This window comes from Prionailurus bengalensis, chromosome B4 (genome assembly GCF_016509475.1).
Source record: "Prionailurus bengalensis isolate Pbe53 chromosome B4, Fcat_Pben_1.1_paternal_pri, whole genome shotgun sequence".
NCBI classification, from domain to species: Eukaryota; Metazoa; Chordata; class Mammalia; order Carnivora; family Felidae; genus Prionailurus; species Prionailurus bengalensis.
Window position 1 is genome coordinate 50,143,037 of NC_057358.1, and position 11,964 is coordinate 50,155,000.

Here is an 11,964-nt window from a genome sequence, read left to right on the forward strand (position 1 = left end):
GCTTACAAGTAGAGTGTATGTTTAAGGCAAGGTAAATCGGCTATATATTTCTTTTCTAATAAGGTGACCTATCCAGGCATATGCTTCAAACAGCCCTGGTTTACTGAAAATTGACCTCCAGAGTTCACCTCCAGAAGTGGCATCATAATGTGAGTAAGTGCTGGAAGGTAGCCTTGACTGTGCCCAACTCAAGGCAGATGGATAATAAAGCAGTGAATGTGGAAAGTACACAGTGTACAAACTGTGTGGGGAAAATTTGTAGAGTGCAAAAAGGAGCTGAGGAACCCAGAAAGCATAGGTTTAAGGAGCAGAGACACAAGTGAGATCGAGCTGTGGAAGTGGCAGGGTAGAAATCAGCAATGAGTAACATTTCACGAGCAGGAGGAGGTAAGGATAAAAAGTCATCACCAGTAGCAAATGTAAGTAATTGACTTCCCATACCCACCCCATTGAAGATGGTGATTAGAAGTTTCACGGAAAGCAGTATGATATGAAGCCCGACTGCAGAGGGTTGAGTGAGTATGAAAGATAAGGCAAATTTGAAACTTCCTTCAAGTATCTTGGGTATAAATGGAAGAAGCAAGTTAGACCAGTATTGGGGAGAATGAATCTTGAGGGGGAAATAGGAAATGGAGTTTAAAGGTATCATACGTTTTAGAGATATGAAAGTAATATTTTTCCACGAGGTCTAGGAAAGGATGGGAAAGGCTGACCTCTGAAGCTCAGAAAACAGCATTGGTTTTGATGGGGAGGTGCTCTCTCTTTCCAAGATAGTGGGGAAGTGATAAAGATGTGGGTAGACACAGGTAATCGGTTCTTTGTTTGGAAAGGATGGTCAGGGTATTATCTAATGTTTTCTATTATTTCTTCCATGAAATAGGCAAGACCATTTGCTGAGAGTGAAGGGGCAGGAGTATGGCAGATACCTTAAGTGAAGTGGTCAATCTTTGAAATAGATGCCGATGACTAATAGGCAGCTGGAAACCATAATTCTCAAAGGCACCATCCACAGTGCTTGTCTGTGGTGTTTCCTTCCAAGGGATCAAAGTGTGCAGTAAAACTAATTCATAACTTGGGATATTTGGAGAGAGAGAATGATAAAGAATACCCAATTGATGAAATGATGACTCCTCATGAGAAAATGGGTGGTTAAAGGAGTACAGGCCATGTAGGGACTGTTGTATGTCTTACCGATCATCATGACTCCAAAATGGATATAGACACTTACACAGCACATGGTTAAGGACAAAATAAAATATGGTTGAGGGGTGCCTGGATGGCCCAGTCGGTCGACTCTTGATTTCGGCTCAGGTCATGATCTCAAGGTTTGTGAGCTCAAGCCTCGCATGACTCTGCGCTGACAGGGTGGACACTGCTTGGGAATCTATCTCCCTCTCTCTTTGCCCCCACCCCCTCGCTTGCTCTCTATCTCTTTCTCAAAATAAATAAAAATTAAAAAAAATATATAAAAGATGGTAGAATGAAAGATAGCATGAAGTGGCTAATGGAAACAAAGAAGTGTGTGCCTTGATAACATTAAAATTAATGATGATAATAACAAACGTTGAGTGCTCATATGTGCCAAGCCCTGTTCTAAGCAATTTAGTTGTATAATCTCATTTTAATTCACACATAGGAATAGGACATAGATACTGTTACTACAATTTTACAAAGTTCAGAGAGGTCGAGTGATTTAACGAAAGCCACAGAGATAATAAATGGAGAAAGGAGGACTCCTGAGCTCATAATCTGTAAAGGAGTGGGAGAAGATGGATGGAAAAGATAATGTAGAGGCTTAAGACTGTTTCTGTGGCAGCATCCTTCCTCCTTTGCCCCTCTCCTACTTAGTGTGTCTAGTCCACAACAGGTATCTGCTAAAATGTTGAGTGATGGTACAATTGAGGGCTTTCACTAGAAATGCTCTGGGCCATGCATTTTCCTCTGTGAAATCATTTAAAATAGAGAAATAGAGAGGCTTTGAAACAAACACTTTTTAACATACACTTTTAACATACATTTTGGTTCTTTTGGTAACAATGATAAAACATAAATGAGATAATCAACAATAACCAGGCAATGGTGACAGCCCTCGTATATGATCTCTGTTTCTGAAACATTTAGATAATTTCACTCAGGGTGGCTCTGGTCTAGATTTTGCATGACCTTATAAATGTACTTATACTTCTCAGACTCTCATATTTCTAGTAGACATACTGTGGTCTAGGATGTTACTCAATCTCACTGACTTACTATAAGGTAGAATTTTATTTAAGAATATAAAGCAGGATTTCACAATGTCATTTTAAACACATGCTCTATTTTAGTAAACACAAGCATCACATGTCCTGCTTTAATGTTATTGGGGAAAAATTATGAAATATTGTGGGAAAATAATCAGAGCTCTGAGCAAGGTGTTGCTTTATTTTTAAATTACAGACTGGTTCCCGCCCCAGCCAGTTTTGAGAATCAAGGTCTTAAACACCTGAAGTTCTAGGTAACTTATGAAATTAAAGAATAGAAAGAATGTATATCAAAGTTATATTTAAAACATTATGCACATTGTGTTGGCTATAAATATCTATCGCATTTTCAGCCAAGATACTGTTACTTTAATCAACTCCAGATCCTTGAGATCTTAAATATGCTAAAAATTTTTCTCTACACATATTGTTTTCTATTTTAGTAAGCTATTAATTCAAACTGAAATCTGAAAATTTAAGTTACGGGGAATTAAATTGCAAAAGGTTTAATTAGAATATCTTAACAGGTAAGCAATCAACTTTCCATCATAACCTTGTATACTAATTTAATTTTTCCACAATATTTTCATCATATCTGCAAAACTTAGTAAAACAAAACCACTTAAAGATTCAACAAATATGTTCAAATGCTAAATCTGTAGGTAAAAATAGATGTAATAGATGTTTTTCCTTGAATATTAGCTTCTAGAAAGCAGCAGATAATTTAAATATCAAAGCTTTCTAATTAAATATAAGGTTTTACGGGAATGTTTTTGAGTGCCATATATGGAAAATTAACTGAAGAAAGGCAAAATGAAGCAAATAAATGAATAAGACTAATGTTTTACTTCTCAGTGCATTCAAACACAATTTAGGCAGCACAGTATCTAAGTAAACCTTAGTTCTAAGAAACAGGTTAAATATTTTATTTTAAACTATAAAATAATTATAACTTGATATTATAACATTGTATTGGATCATATTTTTAAAGAATAGAGGAGAAAAGTATGTATTGGGATAGCCTTGAAAGTAAGAATGCACACATATGTTTAGAGTCTAAAAATGTCAGGTGACTCTCATCTGCTTTTTTTTTTCCTACTTCATTTATGTTTGGAGTTCATGGGAACCAATTTCTGGCAATGCTCCAAATCATTTTTTTAAATTTAATTTTAAAAGGGCTTATTTTTATTATAAAAATAATGCAGGCTTATTTTAGAAAAATTGGAAAACCAATTAAAGTAAGATGAAACAATCACCCAAGTCCTTCCCAGATAGAACTACAGTTAGAATCCTGATCTGTTTTCTCGAATATTTTCCTAAAGTTTTGTTCAGTTGTGGCATTTCTGTCTTTGCCCTTTGGTTGTTGTTGTTTTTATTATGTCTTCTATTTTCTGAAAGTAGGGGTACCCACAAAGAAAAGATTGTTATGCAGAAAAAAAGGACAGCATTAGATCCTTCTGGAGGTTTTATGCAAGACATACAGCAGTAGGGGAAAGCATAAGAAAGAACGGAGTAACCATCTGGGCAGACTAGATTTATTCTGACTTATGGGACACACATGTTTCTTTGGTGGTATCAGGGTGAAGGGCTCTGCTCCATGCAGGCACTCACAAACCCAGAGTGATGGAGGCTCACCCTCCTGACACACTGTCAGACTCCACGGCAGGACAAAAAAGAACTTAGAAATCCACCCCCCCCCCCAAACTTTCCACTGCTTGAGCCAGAAAGTGGCCTGCATCACTACTGTCTTGTCCTCCTTGGCAGCACTAGTCACTTGGCCTTCCCTAATGGCAAGGAGGCTGAGAAACATAGGGGGGCAAAGACAATATTTGGTGGGCATCACATCATGCTAACAGAAATGGAGAAACAAAATAGAGAGATTTATAGGTTTGTACAATTTAAGTTCAATTTAATTTCCGGGTTTGATTTTTCCAATTGCTCTGAAGTCTAAACTCCTTTTTTGGGACATGCCTTTTTTTGGAATTCACATTTACTATCTTAATAGAATCTTTAAAAATTATGTACAAATTATATATTGTCTTAAATTACTTAATGGTTTTATTTGTTTTGCCCCACAGATTTACATGCACAGAATGTGTTAGGCAACATTTATTCCATAAATATTGGTCGGTAACTTAAACGTTATCCACAAGAGAAGCTGAGGCTTACTGAAATATGAACTGTATTTTGATATATTAATAATATATCTTGCCAAACATGGTATCTTATTTTTTGCTACTACTTTGCTGGAAGCCTATCACTCACCTGCTCATATGCAGGGGATTCCGATTCTTAAAGAATAGAATCCGAGCTCCTTAGCGTGGAGTATAAAATTTTCCAACATCTGTTTCTTTCTTAACATCTGCTTTCTCATCTCCATTCATCTCCTACTTGATATTTTATGCTGTCCAAGCACCTTTAGTTTCCTCAGTACATCATACTGCTTTCTCTTTCAGTGGTTTTGCTTACATAGTCATGGACCATCATTTTCAATGCCAATCTTTTCCCAGAACACACCAACATTTCCTGATGAATTCCTAGTCATTGCCCTTCGACTCCGCTCAGATGCCATCTTTTCCTGGCCTTAGCAAGTCGGAATAACTTCCTGCCTTATTTGTTCAAATAATGCCCTGAACCTATCTCCATCCTTAGACTAGTAGCCATAATGAAGTCTTAGTGATTGTCCCCTCTACCAGATGGTGAGCTTTTCCAGGCCAGAGACTCGGTCTAATTCATCTCTGGGCCCCCACGCCTATCATGATAATTAATTTATATCTTTGAAGGTTTAATAATTGGAACCAACTGGTGGAACACTCTTAAAGTCTTTCCTTTTTCTTTTACACAGTTCCTGAAGTATACTCTTTAAACTCTTCTGTCTGATTTATTTTATTCATTCCATACGGGCTCTTCCAAAGTTGGAGGTTATAGACAACATTAATTCAGAATGATTTTAAATAGGAAGAAATTTTGTTCCATGTTTCAAGGGTTGCTTTCTGCGCCCTAATACAGAGGGGTCAGTTAACTTTAAAGTGTGCCTCAGATAGACACAATATGCTCCTTCTCACCCTGGTAGGCCTTTCAAACTATTATGCCTTTCCAAGAGCCAGAAGTGCAGATTCTATGAAAAATGAATTATTAATGTCTGATTTTCACAGCAATAGAATATCTTTACCCAAAGAGTAGCATTTCTTCCATGCTTTCAGACATTCTTTCTTAATATAAAATCCTGACCCTTTAGTAAGGTGTCTTTTTGAATCACGGATTTGCTGACTTTAATAAACACACTGTCGTTACTTTTAATCAGCACAGAAGTTCGGTTTGTAAAGTTTATGGTCAGATTAGAATCAAAACTACATGTGAAGAGTGATGAATAAATATACAAATGAGACTAAACATTTTCTATGTAGCAAATGTAGTTTCCAGATAAATTCAAATCGCGGCTTATTTTTTATTTTTTTATTTTTCTGAAAGAGGTTCTCTCTGTGTAGTGATAAATCTCTGTTTAGCAAGGGGAACACTTATGTACAGTAGGAGACACTACCCAGATTTCTGTCTTCTTCAATCTCACATTGCCATCCTCTCAAACAACTCATGGACACAATTACACAATTTGCTCTTCATTTTGCATAGCACACAGATGTTTTACTGCAGTTATAGTTGAAAACCTCTCTTTACCAGTGATTTGACATTTAAAAATTGTGCCATTCCAAATTTTAAAAATTAAATCCGTTTCAAAGTGTTAAGTAGCAGTTATAACTGATTTTCTAGATATTGATTATATGGTCATCTTAAACAGATATTTAACTTTCTTTTCCTTGCGATTCTAATTGCACTTTATTGAAATGATGGGAAGCTTTTGTCCAGTCCCAGTCCAAGTCACTTATATAAACTCCAGGTAGGCTATTTACAGTCTTCAAACATCCAGAGAGCAATTTAGCATTTGTCTAAGGATGGTTTTTCAGTAAATTTAGTCACTGCACATGTAGGACAACTTGCATTATTTTTTGATTTGGTAAATACACAGCTGTGAGTGCTCCTGCCTAATCTTTCTAAAATGGCCTAGCATCATGGTAATTTGCCCAACTGCCTTTTGAAGCCCATTTATTAAGTCAGAAAGGAAGAAAAAAAAGATTCTTCAAGCTTATTGGATAACTCAAAACCAAATACAGTGCCTCATTCTAATAAAGGTTATTGTAATTCTGAAGATGATTTGAGGCATTTTGTATAACCTCCATCAGAATGGGTTTTTTTTACAGGTTCTAAAAAGAAAGCCATCTAAATGACACCCCTCCCCTCCAAAGCCAAAAGAGAAGCCCATGTTGCCAAATCAATGCCCAGAGACACTCGATGCAATTAAGACTGTGTTTCAGCATCTGTGACTACCTTCACAAGACTCCTCCAAAGTCTAGGGCATTGTTAAAATGTCTTCTTATGAGCCTGAGAGGAGCTGCTTGGTCTCCACCAATTATATTTTCTCAGAGTTTACCAAATTTAGTCCTCCTTTCACATCTGGTCAGAATATATACAATAACTTTGGACCAGAACAACTCCCCAGAAGTTGTTTTTCAATATAAATCAAAATACACTGTTTTCACAGTGAATTATTAGCTATTATGAGAACATACATAAATTATCAATTATGGCCTTTCCCCTTAAATGGCTGCTTTCTATTGAGTCAGAGATATGTGACATGAAAAACATGAATTTTACCTAAGATGGAGAGACCTGATTAGTCTTCTCCTCGTATATTAACATGGACCAAATCATTAAATTTAGCCATATGTTCTCTGACATTTTCACACTGAAACATGTATTGCATATTTTCTGTATGGCAATAAGAATATTGGATAATTTTATGGATAAATTTTCAAATGGCACGAGGTAGGAATAATTACCTGAGATAATGAAAGCTCACAATATTGAGATAATTTAGCTACCATCATCCATCTAGTTTGCTAATGAGTCCTGATTCTAGCATAAGACTGCTCAGAGGGTCTGAAGAGATGGGGCACAGAGCAGTTAGGTGTGTGACACTAGAGGAGAGAATGATGAAAAGTAGGTGGTAAGGGTGGGAGTGGTGAGCATAATACCCAGGGAAGGTGCCAAAGGGGGAGACTGGGGATGAAGGCAGTCAGCAGCATGTAAGTCTGTCCCAACTGTATCCATATACTGTCCCCAGGAATCTTCCAAATTCTCCACCCACATGGCTGAGTTCTGTCATTGTCACTATTAGTAACACTGGGCAGCAACATATAACAATATGAGCCCAGGATTTGGAGTCAGATAGACCTTGATGCAAATGCCTGTTTCCTCACTTACCACTTTTGTGTCATTAACCAACTGAACAATTTCACTGAGTTCTAGTTATTGTTTATTTTGTAAAAATTTTATTGTATTTCCCTCTCGATGACTTAATTAAAAATAGAAAGCACTTAGCAGTGTCTCTTACCTAGTAAATACTCAAAAAATGTTAATTTTTTTCTTGTTTCCTTTGCTCACTTTTCTAACTTCTCCTTCCCTGTCAACCAACTAAAACTTTCTGATTCCTTCTTATTTGGGCTTTTCCATCTGACAGGGTTATTTCTGTATGTTTCTTCTGAACTTCTAAAGGCAAACAAATGACATCTAGCAGCTCACTTTTTAGTTACGCCAAATAAATACAGAGCTTAATGCAAACTGTTAGGGACATTACCAATAACAGGCTTGGGGATAAAGCGTTCATGAGTTGCACTGTGGAACCAACTCAACATGTCCCAAATCTGCTCCACCTCTTTTGTTCCACCTCTTAGCAAATGATATCACTATTTATCTAATTGCACAAAACATTAACTTTGTTAACTGTGCATCATTTTTTCCCCTTCAGCAACATTAGATATTCTTTTTTTAATAATCATATTATTTATTTATTTAATATGAAATTTATTGTCAAATTGGTTTCCATACAACACCCAGTGCTCATCCCAACAGGTGCTCTCCTCAGTGCCCATCACCCACTTTCCCCTCCCTCCCACCCCCATCAACCCTTAGTTTATTCTCAGTTTTTAAGAATCTCTTATGGTTTGGCTCTCTCCCTCTCTAAATTTTTTTTTCCCTTCCTCTCCCCCATGGTCTTCTGTTAAGTTTCTCAGGATCCACGTAAGAATGAAAACATAGTATCTGTCTTTCTCTGTATGACTTATTTCACTTAGCATAACACTCTCCAGTTCCATGCATGTTGCTGTAAATGGCGATTTCATTCTTTCTCATTGCCAAGAAATATTCCATTATATATTGGAGGGTATATATATATATATATATATATATATATATATATACCATATCTTCTTTATCCATGCATCAGTTGATGGATATTTAGGCTCTTTCCATAATTTGGCTATTGTTGAGAGTGGTGCTATGAACATTGGGGTACAAGTGCCCCTATGCATCAGTACTCCTGTATCCCTTGGGTAAATTCCTAGCAATGCTATTGCTGAGTCATAGGGTAGGTATATTTTTAATTTTTTGTGGAACCTCCACACTGTTTTCCAGAGTGGCTGCACCAATTTGCATTCCCACCAACAGTGCAAGAGGGTTCCCGTTTCTCCACATCCTCTCCAGCATCTATAGTCTCCTGATTTGTTCATTTTGGCCACTCTGACTGGCATGAGGTGGTATCTGAGCGTGGTTTTGATTTGTATTTCCCTGATGAGGAGCGATGTTGAGCATCTTTTCATGTGCCTGTTGGCCATCTGGATGTCTTCTTTAGAGAAGTGTCGATTCATATTTTCTGCCCATTTCTTCACTGGATTATTTGTTTTTCGGGTGTGGAGTTTGGTGAGTTCTTTATAGATTTTGGATACTAGCCCTTTGTCTGATATTTCATTTGCAAATATCTTTTCCCAGATTTTTTTTTAAAGTTTATTCATTTATTTTGAGACAGAGAGATACAGTGTGAGAGGGGGCAGGGCAGAGAGACAGGGAGATAGAGAATGTGAAACAGCCTCTAAGCTTCAGCCCAGAGCCCCATGTGGGACTGAACTCATGAACTCTGAGATCATGGCCAGAGACAAAGATCATGACCTGAGCCAAATCGGATGCTTAACCAACTGAGCTACCCACTGTATGCCAAGCATCAGCACAGCTTCTGGTTCAGTAATTGAACACCCCTATTTCAGTCCTTAGTAAGTATTTGTACAATGAATAAACAGACATATGAATGAGCCACTGCCTCTTCCTTATTTCTTTATCTAATACATCTCTAAGTAGCCATCCTATTTTGTTACCCCTTAAATCATTTTCTTCCCCATTTTCATTGCATTACTTCAGGTCACCATTATCACTTGCCTTAATCACTGTAATTTGTTACCAGAGGAGGGTTCTCTTAGGAATAGTTGTGGCTTTGGGGGATCTTAGAGTAACTTAAAATTTAAAAAAAAGAACAGTCTGACATGAAGGTACTTGATAGATTTTGGTATCTTCATGTAGCTAAACCAACACAATATGAGACAGGTAATCTGACTCATCAGGCTTACCTCACAGGAGTTAATTTTTTCAAAAAACTAGGCAAACCACAAGAAGTTAGCAGTTTCAAAAATTGTGATGTAAATGATATTGTCCTGACAACATGTCACTTTATGGTAAGATACTCTTATCCCTGTTGTGAGCTCTTGGTATTTTGTGACTCTCTACCCCTGGACTTCACTAGACACTTGGTACTTGCATATCTATTCAGTTTTCAGCAATAAACAAATACTTAGAAAGACATGGATTTTATGTATCATCTTGGAGACAGCTGAAGAGAATTCTAGGATGAAGTGAATAGAGGTAACCATGGGGAGGCTATGCTGAACAGATTGAAAATATAGAGTGGAAAGCCATTATGATCCTATATTAGGTGGGATGCCAGACTCTGTGGTTTAGTGATGGATCCAAATAACCCTCTAATTTCTCCTGAAATTACCCTAAATGATATTCATCCAGCTGGTCTTTGTGTCCAGTCTTGTTTCTCTTCAGTCCCCTCTTCACACTTTGACTAGATTGATCTTTTAAAAATTTGCCATTTTGAAAGTATTTCATGGTGCCTCATTACTGTTAGTATAAATACCTCAGCTGGCATTGAAGTCCCTTAAGGTTTGGCTTTGGCCCCTTACTCCTCCATCTGGCTCTCTGCCACTCAACTCTTTTATATGCTTGAGTTCTATCCTGCAGTACCAGAGACTTATGCACTTTATCATCATTAATCTTCTGGCACATATTTCAGACCCATTAAATATGTGTTGAATGAACCGACTGCATTCGGATATCCTACTCCCATCAGTGTCCACCTTTCTAACTTATTTCTAATTATCACTAATAGTATTATCATATTTTTATCCCAGGATCTGACCCAGAAATCGATCCAATTAATATCAAGTATTATCTGTGGCATATATTGTCCAGTGGAAAGTTTTAACTGGTGATTAAGTTTTTGAGAATTACTTTTTGACCACCTATTTTCTTTGTTTTTCATTTCTCTTTGTTGAAACTAGTTCTGTGGGATCGATTCAAAATAACTGCTGATAAAAGAACACTATTAAGAAATAAGTCATTTATTTTAAAATTTGATATGATTTGGGGCGCCTGGGTGGCTCAGTTGGTTAAGCATCCCACTTCGGCTCAGCTCATGATCTCGCGGTTTGTGGGTTCAAGCCCCACGTTGGGTTCTGTGCTGACAGCTCAGAGCCTGGATCCTCCTTCAGATTCTGTGTCTCCCTCCCTTCCTCTCTCTCTGCCCCTCTCCTGCTCATACTCTGTCTCTCTCTCTCAAAAATAAATAAAACATTAAAAAAGTTAAAATTTGATGATTTTATTAAACAAAAAGAGGTAGTAATTGAACATAATGTAACCAAGCTAGTGCTTACTTATAAAGAATGCTGAAGTGATTCCCCTATAGGTACTAAATAATGTTAAATAATTTGAAAGAATAGTGGAAAAGAGTTGCTTCTCCTATGTTCTTAAACATAAACTGAAGACACTTCATTTTTCCAGGAAGCTGAAGTTTGTCTGTGTGTGTTTGTGAGTGTGTTTTGTATCACAAATATCTATTCCTTTAAACAAATAAAGTTTAAGCACATCTATCACTTATTGAAATTATTCCCCCCTTTCCTCACCTTTTTTTCAGTGTAATTTCTCAGAACCTGTTTAAAATGTACCTCAAGTCAATGAATGAATATAGTTCATAGAGCTCCAATGGTTATGCATTGAGTACTGAAGAAACACATAGATTAATTTATGCCCTGTTAAACCTCAATTGCTTATTAGGCCAGTTAAAACTAATAATGATAACTAAGTATTAATATAATAGTAATCATTGCAAAAAATTGATAAGACAAAACAAGCCATTGATTGTACAATAAAGTGTCACTATGATTAATGAAATTGTCTGTTCACTATTTCCCCAGTTGTATTTATCATGTTTATATCCACATTAAATATGATACATAAAATTCCTCTTTTGTACCTAAGCAGGTATGGGAAGGCAGTGGAAAGGAAGGGAGAGGAGAAAGAAATATATAGAATGCATTATCAGTATCTCATTTTCTGTTTGATTTCTACTTAGTTTTCCCCAAAACACACATCTTATGAAATAATTTAGCTTATGAAAATTAAGTTCAATGTACAATGATAGCTATCCAGGCACATAACAATTTTGTATTTAGAAGTAACTCTTAGTTGTTAAACTTGAATCTATATAAGGCAAACATCT